This window comes from Macaca mulatta, chromosome 4, assembly GCF_049350105.2.
Source record: "Macaca mulatta isolate MMU2019108-1 chromosome 4, T2T-MMU8v2.0, whole genome shotgun sequence".
NCBI classification, from domain to species: Eukaryota; Metazoa; Chordata; class Mammalia; order Primates; family Cercopithecidae; genus Macaca; species Macaca mulatta.
Window position 1 is genome coordinate 86,643,416 of NC_133409.1, and position 22,043 is coordinate 86,665,458.

General features: G+C 40.8%; 1 pseudogene; it reads right to left on the reverse strand.

Annotated features, from left to right (window-relative positions):
* Positions 1–20,286: 20,286 nt before the first annotated feature.
* LOC693819 (large ribosomal subunit protein uL3 pseudogene) lies at positions 20,287–21,524 on the reverse strand (annotated as a pseudogene).
* Between the last annotated feature and the right edge of the window lie 519 nt (positions 21,525–22,043).

Consider the following 22,043-nt stretch of genomic DNA (forward strand, 5'->3'; position numbering starts at 1 on the left):
CCAGTCAGCGGGGGAGATCCCCAAGACAAAGCAGCTGGGAGCGGGGGCGGTCCCAGCAGAGAGGCGGATTCCAGCAGGGGGAGTCCTGGGCTGGCAGTGTTCTGAACTCCTTCTGAGGCCAGTCAGTGGGTAGCAGGGCACAGCCACCAGGTGAGTGCTCAGAGAAGGTGGATGCTTAGCCCAGGAGTGGAGTGCCGTTGGGCCTGTGGTGCAGTGGAAAGGGTATGGGTTTTGGAATCAGAGAGACCTGGTTTGATCCTGGCTTTACCACTGTGTGCTATTTGGTAAAAATCCTCCGGTGTTTTACTTGTGAGTATGTGTGACACAAGCTAGCTCTGCACAGTACATTGTATAATGCACTCAGGACAGAGTGGACACACAAAGGGACATTCTTGAACTCTTTTGCCCTGGCTCAGTGTTATAACTGGGAGCGGGATGGTCTTGCAAATGGAGTACCGGTGGTAACAGTGAAGGAACTTGCTGTGCTGAGGCTGGAAGCCAGGCTGGGTCTCATACCGTTCACACGAATTTTAGCAAAATATTCCTATTGGGTTTTTCTACTTACTTTTGCAGTGGCTTCTCTTTGGAAGCTCACAGGAAAGATTAGATTAGAAAAAGATCAGAAAAGAATTAGGTGGTCTGAAGAGCAATTGAAGTTTGACTTGTGGAAAGGATTCTAAGATGCACTAGAAATTCTTGCAAATAAATGAAGTTACAAACATTTATTTAGAGAGACAATAAAAATATAAAGATTGTTAATCTCACACAGTGTCAATGTCAGTTAAGCAAGTATGGACCTATTCTTACAGTTTTATTCCCTTTGCAAATCATCTAAAAAGATCTATTGAGGTCAATTTTTTAAAATTAGTCCTTAACATTACTACCTGGTATCCCTTTCAGTACTGCATGAAAACATTTCCACTTTTCAGCCGGGTGTGGTGGCTCACCCCTGTAATCCCATCACTTTGGGAGGCCGAGGTGGGTGGGTCACTTGAGGTCAGGAGTTTGAGACCAGGGTGAAACCCCATCTCTACCAAAGAATACAAAAATTAACTGGACATAGTGGCGCGTGTCTGTAGTCCCAGTTACTTGTGAGGCTGAGTGGGGAGAATTGCTTGAACCTGGGAAGTGGAGGTTGCAGTGAGCCAAGATCGCGCCACTGCACTCCAGCCTGGGCAACAGAGTGAGACCTTGTCTCAAGAAAAGAAAAAAAATTCCCACTTTTCTATAGTCACTATGTAGCCCCTACTACAACATTCAGCATATATATAATACACATATATGTATATAAATATAAATATTTATATAAAATATGTGTGTGTGTGTGTGTGTGTGTGTATACATATAATGATGCCACCTCCTTGAAGCCTGCAGGGACTGTGCCACACTCACTTCTGTGTCCCTGACCTTTAGCTCAATGCTTGCTTGTTTCTAACAGGCCTTCAATAAGGGGTTGTTGAGCTGACCTGAATGTTAAATAACATTTTTAAATGAATGTGCTCCACTCCACAAAAACCTAATGAACAAAAAGATTTATGCAACAGATACATGGTGGTTGAATATAAGGAAAGTTAAAATTCACACTACAAATGAGTTCTTATTTTACATAGGAAAAATGATTTTAAAGATAAAGTTTTTGTACTGAATTAAAAATAAGATCCAACATTGGGAAATTCATCTTTGCATCAATTTTTTGGAACAAGTTAATTTCATGAACTGAGGAACATAGATACTTCTTTTTCGATTAAAGTTAGTAAGTAAAAAAAGCTTGATTTTCCTTGAAGTGTCAGAGAGTATATGGCCCCCTGACTCTGATGAGGAGCGAAACATCCCTGGTTTTGCTATGGACCTTAAACCTAAATTCCTAAGATCGGAATTCTAAGTCCTTCTCCAACTCACCCACTGCAGAGCCTTGACTCTGTTTCTGTGACTGTGGATGTGTGGTGGAGCATTAGTCCTGGGACAGAAAGTCCCTGCATTGTTTTCAGGCAGGGCTGAATGAGGACCCTGGACAGTAGTGAAATACATATGGGAGTTTGAGTCCAATGGCCTTCTAGCACCTTCCTCCCTGCAGACATCTGGTTGTCCCTGTGAGTACTTGGGCTATAGGGAGACATTCTAGTTCTGCAGCAGCCAAGGGGCAAGACCTCAGTAAAGAAGTGATACACCCAATGAAGACATTTCCTAAAGTGTAAGAGAAGATGTGGGTTAATTTGCATTGCTCTGTAAGTCCTTATTGATCAACACTGAGAGTCACACTGCTGACATGTTTGAAGCATCTTTTGGGGCTATAAAGACAAAATTTATTTGATCGGCAGGAACATTTCACAATCAATATTGGAGGCCACTTGCAGACACTATTTTAGCCACAAAGGCTAAAGTAGATTTGATTTGAGCCTGTCTCTAGGTTAAGTGGTTTGCTATTGAGATAGAGTAAGATTTTTATGTAGCGATTTAATTTTTAAAATATCAACTACATTTAAAAACTATTTCAAAATATCCACATATATATAGATCTTATAGCATGTTGATATATAATGTACTCTCTCATTCCTGACCTGCCGTATTTCTCCCAGCCCCACCATGTGGATTCTGAGGTCCAGCTTTGCTGAATTATTCACTATTCCCTTTGTACTTGCTGCTGTGTCTTTGTTTGGGCTATTCCTTCACTTGAAATTCCCCTGCCCCCTCTAGACCACATCCCATTCTTTCTTTAAGGCTCTTCTCAAGTGCTGATTCTCTGCGAAGATTTTCGAGCACATGCTGGCAGTGCCCCACCCACAGTCCCTTAGCCCACTTGCAGGACTCGAAGGTAGTGCCTCTAAACAACGAAAACTCCCGTCCCCTTTGGAGGGTGTTCTTGGCCACTGGTGGGGTTTTGGGCTGCTGGGCAAGGGGGCTTATTGCTCCAGGAGCAACCCTCAATCTTCAGGAATGGGAGTTGTAGGTTAAACACTGCAGCTTCCTCTTCTCTTATTGCAATGACCCTGAGGGATGTTTATTCTCCGAGTTTCCTCAATGCGGCAGAGCCCCAGTTGCTCACAGTGGTAACCTGCTCATTAAAGAATCCTTTATTGGTTTTTCTTTCTTTGCGTCTCGACTTCTACTCCTTTTGTGTGTCTTGAGATCCTCTCTCTCCCAAATAAACTACTTGCACTCAAATCCTCGTATTGGGATCTGCTTTTGGGGAAACCCAAACTCCAGACAACTTCCCTGATACTCTAAATGCAAGTAATGTCTTTCTACTCCCGAGATTCCACCTGTACCTTTTCCACTGCATCTATTATGTTTTACCTCGTCTTGGAGAAAGTTCTGTCTCTGGCATATCTCCTCTATTCATGTATGAACTTTTTGAGGGCAGGATATCTGGTGAATTCTCCTTTTATTTTCCACATTGCTTAACACAGTACTTTCCACAGAGCAGATATTCAATATCTGTTTATTGAATAAGTGAATAAATAAATGAATGATGAACTAATGAACGAATGACAAAGTTCTCTCCCACTTTATACTTTATCAGTTCAGGTTTAGGCAGAACACATCTCAGTCTTTAGCACATGGGAGGAGCTCAAAACATTTTAGTGGCATGAAAGAAAAGCGTTTTTGGCTGAAACAAAGCAATCCACTGGAGGGGACAGCCAAGCTTTAAACCAGGCCTATGTCCAGTTCATGGTCAGTTGATCCAATGGTTTTCGAGAAGTCTGCATGTTCTGCTGACTTTGGAGGCTGTCTGCAGCCAAACCCAGTTTGCTGGGTCCTCACAGACAGAGCCAAAATAGTCTGTCAGTCTGGACTCTGTCCCTGTCTCCGTGAATGAGCCTCAGGACTGGCCAGAGGCAAGAGGGACACCTGCCTCCCTGACAGCTGTCAGCTGCCCATGGACGTAGCAAACCAACTCAAGTTGCAGCCTGTAACATTCAGACTACTCTGAACCATGGAGGGGAAGCCTTAAAATCCCTCAGATAGTGCCCAAGGCCTGATCTCAGCCTTAAAAAGCCCCTGGGGGCACTGGGGCTTGGCTGAACTCCCCTGGGGATGGGTGGGACGGGGGAGCCTGGGGAATTCTTTGGGTTGTGGGAGTGTTGAGGAGATGGTGAGGCTGCAGTTCAGACTTTCAGCTGCTTGAAGTGTTTTCTTGCTGGTTGACTGTGTTGATGTCTCAGGGTCCAGGGTGATAGAAGAGGTGACATCTATTTCTTTGTGTCAAGGGAACTGATTCGTGTGCTAGGAATAGACTTCACCAAAAATGAGGGTAAGGCATTAATGTGCATTAAGAGGCTGCCCAAAATAATGGCTTCTGGCAGTGGAGGTGGGAATTGCAGTCACCTTGGACCATGTGCAAATGGTGTAAATATGCTCAGCCTTGGTTTCCTTCCTTGTTACTGGAAACAACCATGACAACCAAGACAATTAGGGAGATTATGGGAGATGATACATGCAAAGTACCTGGGCCACAATAGATGTAGAAATATGCAGGTTCCACAGTTACCTTTCAAGAACATGCATAGGTAGTGTTCTTTACTCCTGGGCTTGTCTAGGTCCCGGGATTTGGAGACCTGAAAGGAAGTGGTGAGAAATACTCTCCTCCCATCCTTGTGCCTTGACTGCAGCTGGTTCTGACCCCAGATCTTGGAGCCTGAGAAGTTTCTGAGGAAGCGAATGCTCCCAGGTATACTAAGTTCCTGAGGCAGGTACCTTAGTCAGACGTGGGAGCTTAAGAAAGTGAAAAATCTGGCCAGGCGAGGTGGCTCACGCCTGTAATCCCAACACTTTGGAAGGCCGAGGCAAGCGGATCACTTGAGGTCAGGAGTTCAAGACCAGCCTGGCCAACATGGTGAAACCCCATGTTTCTACTAAAAATACTACTAAACTAAAATGCATGACTCTACTAAAAATATAAAAATTATCTGGGTGTGGCGGAGCGTGCCTGTAATCCCAGCTACTTGGGAGGCTGAGGTAGGATACTTGATTGAACCCAGGAGGCAGAGGTTGCAGTGAGCTGAGATCGCACCACTGCACTCCACCCTGGGAAACAGAGTGAGACTCTGAAATAAAGAAAGTGAAAATCTCAGAAGCACTTGGTTGATGGACACTGCATTGCACATTCCTGCCTCCTGAAAGAAAGCAGAGATAAATACTTAGTTAAAAAAAGAGACAGAATCCCCTGAGAGCAACCCAAACAACTCAGAAAAGTAACATGGAAGACTTCATAATTTTCAGTATTAAAAAAGCTTTTAATTTAAGTATATAATGGATAACACAGAAACAGGAATGCTGCATAGGTAATGAGCTTTCATACTTTTATTTTGGTTGGGAGGTTGGGAACAATGAAGGGAAAGCAAAAATTTGTAGGCCAAATCAGCTTTGGTAAGGAGGGAAGACACATTTTAAAAATCTTCTATTATAGGTAAGCAAGAACTCTCTTCTGTCATACCTTTGTTTATAATGTTGGCAACTATGTTTTCTTTTACTTTATTAATTTGCCTATATAGCTTTTTTAAACGTAATTTAAACTTTTATATTAGACTCGGGGTACATGTGCAGGTTTGTTACCTGGGTATATTGTGTGATGCTGAGGTCTGGGGTGTGAATGATCCCATCCACCAGGTACTGAGCATAGTATCCAATAGGTAGTTTTTCATCCCTTGCTCCCTTCCTCCCTCTTCCCTCTTGTAGTCCCCAGTTTCTATTGTCCCCTTCTTTGTGTCGATGAGTATGCAATGTTTAGCTTTCACTCATAAATGAGAATGGAGGTATCTAGTTTGCTGTTCCTTTGTTAATTCACTTAGGATAATGGCCTCTAGCTGCATTTATGTTGCTGCAAAGGACATGATTTCATTCTTTTTTATGGCTGTGTAGTATTCCACAGTGTACATGTACTACATTTTCTTTATCCAGTCCACCATTGATGGGCACCTAGATTGATTCCATGTTTTTGCTATTATGAATAGTGCTACAAGAAACATGTGAGTATATATATATATATATTTTTTGGCAAAACGTTTCTTTTGGATGTATAATCAGTAATGAGACTGCTAGGTTGAATGGCAGTTCTGTTTGAAGTTCTTTGAGAAATTTCCAGACTGCTTTCTACAGTGGCTGAACTAATTTACATTCTCACCATCAGTGTATAAGTGTTCCCTTTTCCCTGCAGCCTCACCAGCGTCTGTTATTTTTGACTTTTTAATAATAGACATTCTGACTAGTGTGAGATGGTATCTCATTGTGGTTTTGAATTGTATTTGAATTGAATTGATGATTAGTGATGTGGGGCATTTTTTTCATAGGTTTGTTGGCCACTCGTATGTCTTCTTTCGAGAATTATCTGTCCATATCTTTTGTCTGTTTTTTAATAGTTGTTTGTTTGTTTTTTGTTTTGTTTTTCTGGTTTTTTTTTTTTTTTTTTTGCTTGTTCAATTGTTTAAGTTCTTTTAAGATTCTGGATATTTGACCTTTGTTGGTTGCATAGTTTGTGAATATTTTCTCCCATTCTGCTGGTTGTCTATTAACTCTGTTGATAGGTTCTTTTGCTGTGTAGAAGCTCTTTAGTATAATTAGGTCCCACTTGTCAATTTTTGTCTTTGTTACAATTGCTTTTGAGGACTTAGTAATAAATTATTTCCCAAGGCTGATGACCAGAATGGTATTTCCTAGGTTTTCTTCTAGAATTCTTATAGTTTGAGGTCTTACATTTAATATTTAATCTATCTTTAGTTAATTTTTGTATATGGGTCCAGTTTCATTCTTCTGCACATGGTTAACCAGGTATCCCAGTACCATTTATTGAATAGGGAGCCCTTTCTCATTGCTTATTTTTGTCAACTTTTATCAAAGATCAGATGGCTATAAGTGTATGACTTTATTTCTGAGTTCTCTATTCTGTTCCATTGGTCTATGTGTCTGTTTTTGTAACAGTACCATGCTGTTGTGGTTACTGTAGTTTTATAGTATAGTTTGAAGTCAGAATGTGATACCTTCAGATTTGTTCTTTTTGTTTAGGATTGCTTTGGCTATTCAGGCTCTTCTTTGGTTCCATATGAATTTTAGAATAGTTTTTTTCTAGTTCTGTGAAAAGAGACATTGGTAGCTTGATAGGAATAGCAATGAATCTGGAAGTTGCTTTCGGCAGTATGACTGTTTTAATGATATTGATTCTTCCAATCTGTGAGCATGGAATTTTTCTTTTTCTTATTTTGAGACAGAGTTTCACTCTGTTACCCAGGCTGGAATGCAGTGGTGTGATCTTAGCTCACTGCAGCTTCGACCTCCCCAGCTCAAGTGATCCTCTTACCTCAACCTGCTGAGTAGCTGGGACTACGGGTGCATGCCACCATGCCCTGGCTAATTTTTTTGCATTTTTAGTAGAGACGGGGTTTCACCATGTTGCCCAGGCTGGTCTCAAACTCCTGGGCTCAAGTGATTCACCTACCTCAGCCTCCCAAAGTGCCGGGATTACAGGTGTGAGCCACCATGCCCAGCTAGGAACGTGTTTCCATTTGTTTCTGTCGTCCATGATTTCTTTTAGTGGTGTTTTATAGTATCTCTTCTGGAGATAGTCCATCTCCTTGCTTAGATACATTTTTAGGTATTTTATTTTATTTTTTTCCGCTACTGTAAATGGGATTGCGTTCTTAATTTGGTACTCATCTTGAATGTTATTGGTGTGTAGAAATACTACTAATTTTTGTACATTGATTTTGTATCCTGAAGCTTTACTGAAGTCATTTATCAGTTCTAGGAGCCTTTCGGCAGAGTCCTTAGGGTTTTCTAGGTATAGAATCATATCTTCCATGGGGAGAGAGAGGTTTATGTAGGCTTGGAGAGTGAGAATGTTTTGATTTGGAAGTATAGTAGTAGGAGATTTAGGTTAGATGATGAAAAAAAAGTCTTTATGTGAATATGGCCATGAAATAGAGTTATGATGAGGATACCTATCCTATAATCACATTTTTGGAGCACCTTTCCCTTGGTAGTTAGGGCAGGTGGAAAAATGATCCCCAAAATGTCCATATTCCAATCCCAAGAACCTGTGAATATATTTACCTTACATGGCAAAATAGGCCTTACAGATATGATTAAGTTAAGGACCTTGAGATGTGACATTAGCTTGGATTATCCACATGGGTCCAGTTTAATCACGTGAGTTCTCAGGAATGGAGAATCTTTCCAGGCTTGTGTCAGAGGGACATGTGACTACAGAAAACTGGTTGGAGAGATGCAACATTGCTGGTTTTGAGGGTGGAAGATGGGGCAAGAAGCCAAGGAATGAGGTGGCCCCTTGAAGCTGGAAAAGGCAAGGAAATGGATTCTCTCCTACAGCCTCCAGAAAAGAATGCAGCCCTGCCAACACCCTGGTTTTAGCCTAGTGAGACCTGTGTTGTGTTTCTGACCTGCAGAGCTGTAAAATAATAAATTTGTATTGTTTTAAGCTGCCAAGCTCGTGGTAGTTTGTTACTACAAACACAATAGGAAACTAATACAGTAGTGGAGAACTGGACTAATGACTGCAGATCTCTTAGAGTGCATCTAGTTCTGGGATTCCTTAATCCAAACTGTCTTATTAAACATTTCCTCCTATATGAATAATCTCCCCATTAGCTTCACATACTTCCAAAGAATGTGACAGCATAAACTACTTAAGTCAAGACAAATAGACTTAATGAGTTGGCTCATCTTGATTTTTATAAACATTTTCTCATTGATCAAAGACAGTCTTTTTTTCTCCCCTCTGTTCTCTCAGAATAGTCCAGTTCAAACACACTTCTTTTGGAATGAATTCAAAAGTGTATCCCCTGTACATTGTCAGTGTTTTGTGCTCTAGGACCTTAGAAAATTAACTTTCACACGTTACCTTTTAGCTGCCAAGATGGGTCACTGACACCTTAACAGATGAGATTTAATTACAGTGCAAACAAAAATGCACCAATGTGCTACCCAGAGTAAACCAATGCTGGCTGAAGAGGGCTCAGAATGACACTGATTCTGAGAGTCAATTAGTAAAAGGTAAGAACTGAGGGAGTTCAGGGCAGGGAGTCATGCTGACCCAGGTCTCCCTTAGCTGTAAACCCCACGGGGTTGCTCTAAGAAGGGATTTCCCTTTAAAAGCAACCATTAGGCACAAAACATTCTAAAATGATTGTTTTTAAGGATTAAAATGAATATTTATACTCAGAAGATAAAAAGATTTTGAAAAAGTCATTGAGTCTATTCTACTCTTTCCTATAATGTTTTGCTTAACCTGTACTGCTACTCAGAAAGGACAGAGAAGGTGCAGAGATGGATCTACTTTCCAAAGATAAATTAAATTTCCATTTCTCAACAGCTGAGAGAGTCATAGTCACAGAACCATACATTTTTGCAATCCATGTTCCCTATACCTCTTTTTACCTCAAAACTTTTTGGAAGCCTTAGATAAGAAGATAAATACAAGGCATAACATTCCATTCTATTCTATTTCATTCCACTGAATTAAATCCAATTTGTGTTTATTGAGGACCTATTATGAATCAGGTATTATATCAATAGTTGAGAGGATAAATCAACAAGATACATTTTTCACCCTAAGGGACTGTTGAGCAGGAAGATCATGTGAGCAAAGTTCAGTTGAGGGATTAGTGCTACAATAATAGGGGTAAATAGAAAGTATAAACAAAGCAGAGAAGAAATGGGTTAATCAACATGGCAAGGAGGATATGCAGGAAGTCTCCTGGAGGAGGTGATCTTTTTATTGGGGTTTCAATTATGATTGATATTTTGACAAGGAACAAGTAAGAAAGAATTTTGTATGCAGTGGAAGTAGCTCTCTAGGTGAATTCTTCCCCACCCATGAATAGCTGACTGGAGCACTTCATTGCAGATGGTTTGCTGAGGGGTAGTAAGTATATTAAGCATGAAATTTGTTTCCAGAAGGACCTACATGTGAGTCTTGCCAGCAACTTCCTGTATAACCTTCAGAAAGTTTCTTAACCTTTTTGTCAGACACCCTATATAGGAGCGATCCTACTGGCATCAAGTTGATGTCCCTCAAGTTCAGAGATCCCACAAGAAGGAGCAGACACCCATTTTTGCTGTTCCCCAGCCCCCTTCAGTTGCATCTCCAGGCATTGGGGCAAACCAGATGAATAGGGCCTGAAATAAACCCTCAGCAAACTGTAGCAGCAGAAGAAGGACCTGACCATTGAAAGAAAAACAAACAAACAGAAAGCAACAACAAGGGGGAACAAACAAAACAACAACAAAAAAGTCCCTACAGAAACCCCATCCAAGGGTCAGTGCCTCAAAGGTCGAAACCAGACAAACTCATGAAGATGAGAATCAATGAAAAAACGCTGAAAACCCCAAAAGCCAAAGTGCCTCTTCTCTTCCAAATGATTGCAGTGCCTCTCCAGCAAGGGCACAGAACTGGAGGGAGGATGCGATGGACAAATTGACAGAAGTAGGCTTCAGAAGATGGGTAATTAAAAAACTCTGCTGAGCTAAAGGCGCATGCTCTCACCCAATGCACAGAAGCTAAGAACCTTGATAAAAGGTTAGAGAAGCAGCTAACTAGAATAACCAATTTAGAGAGAAAATAAATGACCTGGTGAAGCTGAAAAACACAGCACATGAAGTTCGTGAAACATACACAAGTATTAGTAGCTGAACCGACCAAGCAGAAGAAAAGATATTGGAGTTTGAAGACCACCTTGCTGAAATACGGTATGCAGGCAAGATTAGAGAAAAAAGAATGACAAGGCAGGAACAAAGCCTCTGAGAAATATGGGACTACCTAAAAAGGCCAAACTTATAAAATTGATTGTAGTACCTGAAGGTGATGGGGAGAATGGAAACAAGCTGGAAAACACACTTAAGGATATTATCTGGGTGAACTTCCCCAACCTAGCAAGACAGGCCAACATGCAAATTCAGGAAATACAGACAATAGCACTAAGATACTCCACAAGAAGGTCAACCCCAAGATACATAACCATCAGATTCTCCAAGGTTGAAATGAAGGAAAAAATGTAGGTGTCTTGGCCAGAGAGAACGGCCAGGTCACCTACAAAGGGAAGCCTATCAGACTAAAAGTGGACCTCTCAGCAGAAACCCTCCAAGCCAGAAGAGATTGGAGGCCAATATTAAACATTCTTAAAGAAAAGAATTTTCAACCCAGAATTTCATATTCAGCCAAACTAAGCTTCATAAGCGAAGGAGAAATAAAATCATTTCTGGACAAGCAAATGCTGAGGGATTTCATCACCACCAGGCCTATATTGCAAGAGCCCCTGAAGGAAGCACTAAATATGGAAAGGAAAAACTGGTACCAGCCACCGCAAAAACACACCAAAATATAAAGACCAATGAAACTACGAAGAAACTGCATCAACTAATATGCAAAATAACCAGATAGCATCATGATGACAGGATCAAATTCACACATACAATACTAACCTTAAATATAAATAAGCTAAATGCCTCAGTTAAAAGACACAGACTGGCAAATTGTGTAAAGAGTCAAGTGTGCTATATTCAGGAGACCCATCTCACATGCAAAGACACACATAGACTCAAAATAAAGGGAGGGAGGAATATTTACCAAGCAAACGGAAAGAAAAAAATAGCAGGGTTACAATTCTAGTCTCTGCTGACACAGAACACAGACTTTAAACCAGCGAAGATAAAACAACAACAACAACAAAAAACAAAGAAAGGCATTACATAATGGAAAAGGGATAAATGCAACAAGAAGAGCTAACTATCCTAAATATATATGTACCCAATACAGGAGCATCCAGATGTATAAAACACATTCTTAGAGACTTACAAAGAGATTTAGACTCCCACACAATAATAGTGGGAGACTTTAACACCCTACTGTCAATATTAGACAGATCAACAAGACAGAAAATTAACAATGTTATTCAGGACTTGAACTCAACTCTGAATCAAGTGGACCTAATAGACATCTACAGAACTCTCCACCCTAAATCAACAGAATATACATTCTTCTCAGTGACACACGGCATTTATTCTTAAATCAGCCACATAATTGGAAGTAAAACACTCCTCAGCAAATGCAAAAGAACTGAAATAATAACAAAGTCTCTCAGATGACAGTGCAATCAAATTAGAACTCAGGATTAAGAAACTCACTCAAAACCACATAATTACATGGAAATTGAACAACCTGCTCCTGAATGACTCCTGGGCAAATAATAAAATTAAGGCAGAAATCAAGAAGTTCTTTGAAACCAATGAGAACAAAGGACAATGTACCAGAATCTCTGGGACACAGCTAAAGCAATGTTAAGAGGAAAATTTATAACATTAAATGCTCACATCAGAAAGCTAGAAAGATCTCAAATCAACACCCTAACATCACAATTAAAGGAGCTAGAGAAGCAAGAGAAAACGAATCCAAAAGCTTGCAAAAGACAAGGAATAACTAAGATCAGAGCAGAATTGAAGGAGATAGAGACACAAAAAACTCTCCAAAAAAAAAATCAATGAATTCAGGAGCTGCTTTTTTGAAAAAATTACAAAATAGATGGACTGCTAGCTAGACTAATAAAGAAGAAAAGAGAGAAGTATCAAATAGACACAATAAAAAATGATAAAGGGGATATCACCACTGACCCCACAGATATACAAACTACCATCAGAGAAATAAGCTAGAAAATCTAGAGGAAATGGATAAATTCCTGGACACATACACCTTCCCAAGACTAAACCAGGAAGAAGTTGAATCCCTGAATAGACCAACAAGAAGTTCTGAAATTGAGGCAGTAGTAGCCTACCAACCAAAAAAAGCCCAGGACCAGACAGATTCACAGCTGATTTCTACCAGAGGTACCAAGAAGAGCTGGTACCATTCCTTCTGAAACTATTTCAAACAGTTGAAAAGGAGGGATTCCTCCTTAACTCATTTTATAGAGCCAGCATCATCCTGATACAAAAACCTGGCAGAGGCACAACAAAAAAAGAAAATTTCAGGCCATTATCCCTGATGAATATCGATGCAAAAATTCTCAATGAAATACTGGGAAACCAAATCCAGCATCACATTAAAAAGCTTATCCACTATGATCAAGTCAGCTTCATCCCTGGGATGCAAGGCTGGTTCAACATATGCAAATCAATAAACGTAATCTATCACATAAATGGAACCAATGACAAAAACCACATGATTATCTCAATAGATGCAGAAAAGGCCTTTGATAAAATTCAGCACCCCTTCATGCTAAAAACACTCAATAAACTAGGTACTGATGGAACATATCTCAAAATAATAAGAGTTATTTATGACAAACCCACAGTCAATATCATACTGAATGGGCAAAAGATGGAAGCATTCCCTTTGAAAACCGGCACAAGACAAGGATACCCTCTCTCACCACTCCTATTCAACATAGTATTGGAAGTCCTGGCCAGGGCAATCAGGCAAGAGAGAGAAATAAAGGTATTCAAATAGGAAGAGAGGAAGTCAAATTGTCTCTGTTTGCAGATGACATGATTGTATATTTAGAAAACCCCATTGCCTCAGCCCCCAAAACTCCTTAAGCTGATATGCAACTTCAGCAAAGTCTCAGGCTACAAAATCAATGTGCAAACAACACAAGCATTCCTATACAAAAAAATAGACAAACAGAGAGCCAAATCATGAGTGAACTCCCATTCATGGTTGCTACAAAGAGAATAAAATACCTAGGAATACAATGAGGAATGTGAAGAACCTCTTCAAGGAGAATTACCACTGCTCAAGGACATAAGAGAGGACACAAACAAATGGAAAAACATACCATCCTCATGGATAGGAAGAATCAATATTGTGAAAATGGCCGTACTGCCCAAAGTAATTTATAGATTCAACACTATTCCCATCAAATTACCATTGACATTTTTCACAGCATTAAGAAAAACTACTTTAAATTTCATATGGAATCAAAGAAGACCCTATATATCTGAGACAATACTAAGCAAAAAGAACAAAGCTGGAGGCATCATGCTATCTGACTTCAAACTATACTACAAGGCTACAGTAACCAAAACAGCATGGTACTGGTACAAAAACAGACATATAGACCAATGGAACAGAACAGAGACCTCAGAAATAACACCACACATCTACAACCATCTGATCTTTGACAAGCCAGACAAAAACAAGCAATGGGGAAAGGATCTTCTATTCAATAAATGGTGCTGGGAAAACTGGCTAGGCACATGCAGAAAACTGAAACTGGACCCCTTCCTTACACCTTATATGAAAATTAACTCAAGATGGATTAAAGACTTAAATGTGAAACCCCAAACCATAAAAACCCTAGAAGAAAATCTAGGTAATACCTTCCAGGACACAAGTATGGGCAAAGACTTAATGACGAAAACACCAAAAGCAATTGCAACAAAAGCCAAGATTGACAAATGGGATCTGATTAAATGAAAGAGCTTCTGCACAGCAAAAGAAACTATCATCAGAGTGAACAGGCATCCTACAGAACGGAAGAAAATTTTTGCAATTTACCCACCTGACAAAGGTCTAATACCCAGAATTTACAGGGAACTGAAACAAATTTACAAGAAAAAAACAAACGACCCCATCAAAAAGTGGGCAAAGGATATGAACAGACACTTCTCAAAATAAGACATTTATGCAGCCAACAAACATGAAAAAAAGCTCAACATCACTGATCATTAGAGAAATGCAAGTCAAAACCACAATGAGATACCATCTTATGCCAGTTAGAATGGTGATCATTAAAAAGTGAGGAGACAACAGATGCTGGAGAGGATGTGGAGAAATAGGAATGCTTTTACACTGTTTGTGGGAGTGTAAATTAGTTCAACCATTGTGGAAGACAGTATGGTGATTCCTCGAGGATCTAGAACCAGAAATATCATTTGACCCAGCAATCCTATTACTGAGTATATAGTCAAAGGAGTATAAATCATTCTACTGTAACAACACATGCACATATATGTTTATTGCAGCACTATTTACAGTAGCAAAGACATGGAACCAACCTAAATGCCCATTAATGATAGACTGGATAAGAAAATGTGGAGACAAATGTATACATAAATGACTACAGATTGATATGGCAAGTGCTAGAAGCAGGGATGTGGATGGTGTTGTTGAAACCCAGGGAAAGACGTGCAGGAATCACAGTGTGTATTAAACATTTATTATCTTTGTGTGTTGGTCTCTCCTAGGTTTTCTTGGAAGGATGGGTCATTGTCCCCATGATTTTATTTTCATGAATGAGGGTTTATGGGAGGGAAAATTTGATACTGCAATTCTTGCAATTCAAAAAGGCACGAAACATGAATGTGTTTGAGTAGAGGCCTTCTCCTAAGATCCTACGGTGGGTTCTGGAAGTTTCTCCCTATCAGATGGTATGAATGGCTGCAAATGACTTTATAGTCTGGCAAATAGGCACCTGAAGCTGATGAGGCCTTTGTCATAAGGTCCTTTAACATTTTTCTAATAGCTATTCTCATGGTAATTTTGTCGTTTCCATAATATCTCTCTCCTCACTTGGAAATACCTTGAGTCCTATCTTCACTAGAAGTGAAAGTTTCCTACAGGGCTCTTCATCAATTCTCTCATTATAAAACGTTTTCATTGGCTGACCAAAAGGATAATTTGGGGGAAGATTTAGGTTTTTTTCTCCCCCTCTAACAAAATAATTATAAACAATGTTAGACTGCAAGGTGGCCCTTAGTAGTAAAACCGAACCTCTCCTTACTCTGCTCCATAAAGGGAGCCCTTACATCCTATTTGCCTCTACTGTGTCTAGCACGGTGCCTGCCACCTGGTAAGGGCTCAAACAACAGCAGGTGAAATGGAACAGAATATTGGAGTGGGAGTGAATGCCCTTTGGAACAGGAGTGCCAAAAAGCAATTTTTTTCTTATTTATTTATTTTTGTACATAAATAGGTTCGTTAGTGGTGATTTCTGAGATTTTGGTGCACCCATCACCTGAGCCATGTACACTGTACCCAATGTAGTCTACTAAAAAGCAATTTTGAAAGGTAAAATGGAGTTTCTAAAGCTTCACCTGCTGAAAAGTAACCAACCATGGCAAGCTTCCGGTCAATTCAGGGTCCTGGAATGAATCTACCTTTGAATACTAAGGTTATGCTTCAGTGATGCAAAGTAGTTGAATTAACTGTTTTGGACTTTTCCTGAATTGGCCTGTTGTGTGCTGTCCATGTGGAGAGAACTGTAGAGTGCTCCTAGTTTCTCTTCAGTTACATAAACTGAGGCTTGAGCCCCTTTCCAGAATATTTCTCAGCTGAGTTGATTCAATGTGTTGCATTATTCTATTTATCCAAATACCCTTTCCAAGCAGAAACAACAGACCTGGATTCATTTACAGCCAGGGCACAAATATGTATATCTTTAACAGAATGTCATGTTATTTCATAGCCAAATCCCACCTTCTGATGTTGACATTGTTCCTTTATAAGTCGTGGAAGCTGAGAGCCCATCACCACAGATCTCAATCTGGCCTTTGATTCCAGTCATGCTCTCCAACAGCTGGGGAAAGCATTTAAGGTGAACAGGTGCTCTCAAGAGATGAACTTCTGGTCGTTATTCCTTATGAGTAGATCTAGGGCTTCTCATAAAGTAACACCTAGCATTTGTTTTACTTGAGAAGGGAGAAAGAAAGCAAAACCAAGTAAAATATAATACATTTAAAGTAGATAGAACATCTTTGTAGTTGGAGATTCGAGATCAGACTCCTGCCCTAGATGTCTTTCTCTTCATTTCTGTACCAAGTAGCAACTTACTGTGGATTGGATGACCACCAATGCTATTATTATTATTATTAATATTGTATTTCAGTCACACAGCACTAGATATGGGTGAAGTGATTTACAATCATACTATATGATTAATTAAGAAAAAATGATTCTTTTAAGTGAATTGAATTTTTATCTGGGGAGTATTTGTCTACTGCTCTCTGGTTCACTTAACTCAGGCAGCAAAAATAAATGGCTCATTTTCACTTCTGAATTTGAGTATATTTGTACACGACTCCCAAGTTTTAGAATTTAACACTTTGATAAAAAGTAAAAGCCAGAAACAGTTTTTGTGAAATTTTTTTAGCCTTTCATAAAAACATCCCTTCTGCAGTACTTGTAATATTGGTAACTGTAGTGAATTTAAATTAGAGAATGAGAAGATAGGCTAGAAAAAAGAAGAGAGTGACTTGAGTTTGAAGCAAATCTTGTTACCTCCACTGCCACTGTCCTCATCATTCCAGTGGGCAATTAGAATAGCAAATAAAATAGAATAAGATTGATAGAGGTGATCATATCACACCCACCCCCTTGCTTGAACCTGTTGATGGTTTTCCACCGTTACCCAATGTCTGACATGCAATAGACCTAAAGCAAACTTTAATTGAATTTGTTTGTTGAAATTCTCATTTATAATACCCATAGGTCAAAGGGAAGAAGTTAGGAAGAAAAAAAGACTTTTGATTGATTACTAATGAGGCAGAATATTTTTTTCTATGTCTATTGAACTTTTGTGTGTGTGTGAATTTCCTGTTGTTTCTTATCTATTTTTTTCTGATGTGGTGGGTGTGCTTTTTCTTTCTTGGTCTAAACATATATTTATTAAACCAGCAGTCCCCAACCTTTTTGGTACTAGGGACGAGTTTTGTGGAAGACAATTTTTCCACAGACTGGGGTAAGGGGATCATTTTGGAATGATTAAAGCACATTACATTTATTGTGTACTTTATTTCTATTATTATTATTATATTGTAATATATAATGAAAAAATTATACAACTCACCATAATGTAGAATCAGTGGGAGCCCTGAGCTTGTCTTCCTGAAACTAGACAGTCCCATCTGGAGTGATGGGAGACAGTGACAGATCATCAGGCATTAGATTCTCATAAGGAGCACACAACCTAGATCCTTGCATGTGCCATTCACAATAGGGTTTGTGCTCCTATGGGAATCTAAGGCGGGTGCTGATCTGACAGGAGGCAGAGCTCAGGTAGTAATGTGAGCAATGAGGAGCAGCTGTAAATAGAGATGAAGTTTCGCTTACTTGCTGCTCACCTCCTGTTGTGCGGGCCAGTTCCTAATAGTACTGGTCCATGGCCTGGGGCTTGAGGACGCCTCTATTAAACATTTTCTTAAAAGCTGTGATGGGTCAGCTCTTAGCTCTCTTGGCTATAAGTATGTGTGTAGTTGCGTGTGCACGCACACACACACACACAGGTGTTCTGTAATCTCTGCTTTGCATCATCATTTCATAAATTGTGCTTAAACTCCTTCAGTAAAGAAGTCCAGAGGTCATATTCTTCTCTTTAAAACTTTGCCTTTCTCTCCATCCCAGACGTGAAGTGCACATTAGAGGTACTAGATCTAAATGTCAGATCATTTAGATCACTTTCACCAATGTAGTCTTAAATATGGGGTTTAGCTGAATTCCTTCACTGAGGTGGTGTAAGCTTTATGCTCTGGAGTGAGCACTGTCCCCTCTGTTGGGAATCCATTCCTGGGTCTACATTCTGCCCATTGTCCCTATCTGCAGCCTGCCCCACTTTCCCATCTGCCCTACATGAAGCTGGTAATAAAAGACCTGAGAAGGAATTGAAGTTTAACAGATGCATTAAAGAGCATTTACTGTGCCCTCATCATTGGGCTACTTAAGGATAAGACCTGTTCCTGACCACTGGGAGCTTGACTTAATTGGGCAGTTGAGCTACAGGGGCTTCAGTTATGAAAAAAATACGAGGCCATTTATACTTATGAAATTGAGGGAATGGTTCAGGTAACAAGTGCTGTAGGAATCTAAGAAAGGAGAGAGCGGTGGGGGCTGAAAGGATGAAGTACTGTGGAGACAATGGGACTGACTTGGGATTTGAAGAGTGGCTAGTTTGGATTGTGAAGATGTTCCAAGCAAGAGGAAATAGGATTTTTGTTGCAGAGAATGGGTAGTTAAGGTGAACACATTGGACAGCTCTTGTTATCACGTGACCTCAGGGCCAGGTGAAGCCTGGGCTCCAGGCTGAGGACCTGCTGGGGGCTTCTGAGCAGGAACATGAGATAAATGTTTCAGGAGGATGACTCTACCTGCAGAATGGGAGGAGGAGCAGTGAAGTTTCATGAGCCTAGATGGAGCCTTAACCTGTGCCCAGCAGTCCAGCTGTGGTGTTGGAGGAGGGTTGCATCTGAGCGGGGCAGTGAGAGTGGACAGACTTGGCCAGATAAGGGACTTGATAGCTGATTAGACATGGGTCATAAGTTGAAAACTTGACTCTGGTGGAGTCACTGACCATGATATGCAAAGCAGGAAGGAACTCTTTCTCTGGTCTTTGGTGAAAGAATGAAGGCTGGTGCAATGTTAAAGCTTTGAGGGAGGGTGAGCCCTGGTCCCTCGAATGTCACTACTACTGAGATATCATGCAGGCTGCTGCTGAATCTTCCCTTGTTCCTGACTGCCTCATTCCTGACCATAGGTGTTGTCAGGGCATCTGTCTTTCAGCCACTTCCTTCTCATGATCACATCGGCACTGTTGGTTCTTATTATGCAGACAATGCTGTTCGGCTGTGATGCCATCTTGGATTGCAGGATATTTCGTTAGGGTGTCAAAGGGCCTGTTCACTCTGTGCCACACCTGGATACACTAATTTGTCTTGCTGCTGCCCTGCTTTGCTGGGAGGGGTGTGTGTGTGTGTGTGTACACGTGTGTGTGTGTTGAAGGACTTATCAGCCTACACATAGCACATGGCTGTTTCTTTCCTGGGCATTAGGAATTCTACAATACTTTGCTGTTTTCCCAGGTTTCTGTCCAAGAAGGGCCTAGTGTCTCTTTGCTCTGTTTTTGCAATGTATCATATTTCACACCCTCCCTAACACACACACACACACACACATAATACATATATGCTTTTTACTTCTGTATGTCCCCTTCAGTTCTTACTTTATCTCATGCAAGAGGATCTTTACCTAATCTTGGGGTAGAATGTGTAGGGGAAGGCATTGCTTTACTTGTCAGCTCATCTTTCCAATTATTCTATCTATGTCAGAGATGAGGCATTTGGAGTCAAGCACTGACTCCTGTGTTTTCTACTTTATGCTGTGTCATTTGATCACTGAGGTAACTAATACCACATGAGTAAGAGTAGGAGTAACAAGAAATACTAGAAAAAAACCTAAGAATTCAATATATGAAACAAATTTGAAAATGGGAGGGCATCCTGCTCTTTTTTTTTTTTCCCAGTGGGAAATAACTTTTACTGAGACCCCACCAGCTGCAAAATCTGTTCCTGGCATTAAGCTCCTTCTTCCTTTGCAATTCGGTCTTTCTTGAGTGGTCCCATTAATGCTTTCTTCTCCTCCATGGTTTGGAAGCGGCCATGGCCAAACTTGGAGGTAGTGTCAATGAACTTAATGTCAATCTTCTCCAGAGCCCGCTGCTTCATCTGCACCAGCAAGGACTTGCGGAGGGTGAGCACCCGCTTCTTGGTTCCCATCACACAGCCTTTCAGCATGACAAAGTCATTGGTCACTTCACCGTAGTGGACAAAGCCACCTAGTGGGTTGATGCTCTTGTCAGACAGGTCATAGTCAGTGGAGGCATTGTTCTTGATCAGCTTGCCATCCTTGATTAGGTAGCCCTGGCCAATCTTATAGCTCTTCTTGTTGATCTCAGTGCGGTGATGGTAGCCTTTCTGCCCAGTGCATGCCACAGAGAAGGCCACATGAGCAGGATGCTATGCCCCAATACAGGTCACCTTGCTCAGGCCGTGGTGGGTCTTGCGGGGCAGCTTCTTGGTGTGCCAACGACTGGTGACCCCTCTGTAGTCTTTGCCCTTGGTCACCCAGATGATGTCGATCATCTCATCCTGCCCAAACACTTGGTTCACAGGTACCTGCTGCTCGAGCCTCTCACAGGCCTAGTACAGCTTCTCGGCCATGGTGCCTCCATTCACCTGGATCTCCATCAGGTGGACCTTCTTCTGGCGCAGAGGAAGCAGGCGCATCTGGGTGTGGGCAATGACGCAGATGAGTTGGCAGTACTTCTTCATGCTGCTGAAGTCCTTCTCCAGCTGCTTCTTGCCATCTTCATCCTGCCATTTCTTGCAGTGCTTAGTAAAGGCCTTCTTCTTAGATTTATGCCGGTTCTTATAGAAACACCTCTTGCATTCATCACTGGTGTGCTCAGCGAAGACAGTCTTGAAGGTCCAGAGTTCTCGAGGGGTTTTCACGTAGCCCACAATGCCCACAAACACCATGGGTGTCGTCTCCACAACGGTCACAGCCTCCACTACCTCCTTCTTGTTCACCTTGGATCCTGGCCTGTCGAATTCCCGCACGATGTGGGTCATGCCGGCCTTGTATCCCAGGAAGGCTGTGAGGTGGACCAGCTTGGACGGGTCATCCTTAGGGAAGCTCTTCACCTTCCCACGATGCCTGCTGCTGCACTTCCAAGGCAGGAAGCCAAGGGACCCATGTCTGGGAGCGGAGAACTTTCTGTGAGACATCATACCATCAAATCCCGCCGGTAGAGCCCTGCTCTTTTACTTAAAATTGTGTTTTCACCGTTTTCCTATTTTGTTACATACTTTTCAAAAACATATTTTTAAATGGTGGCATCATTTATTTAACTGCCCTTCTATTGTTGGAATTAAGTTTTTCTAAGATTTCTCTTTTTGAATTTCAAACAACTTAGTGATGAAAAACAGTGTGCATAAGTCTTTGAGTACACTTCTTTTTATTTCCTTAATAAGAATTCCTAAGGGGGAATTGCTGAGTCAAAGCAAACGAACATTTAAAGGACTCTTGATAATTGTGTCCAAATTGCCCTGCAGATAAGTGGTTGCAAACACTTCAAACTGCAGCACCTATTTATCCATGTTGTTAGCAGCCTTATTACTTTGAACATCATCATTTATAGGATCTTTTCCATTTGAGATTTCATCTTTCCATGTAGTTTTAACTTGAAAGTCTTTATTTGTAGTGAGGTTATCTTAGTCTGTTTTCTTTCTACATTTTTATTTAACTTTTTTTTTTTTTATAGACATGGGGT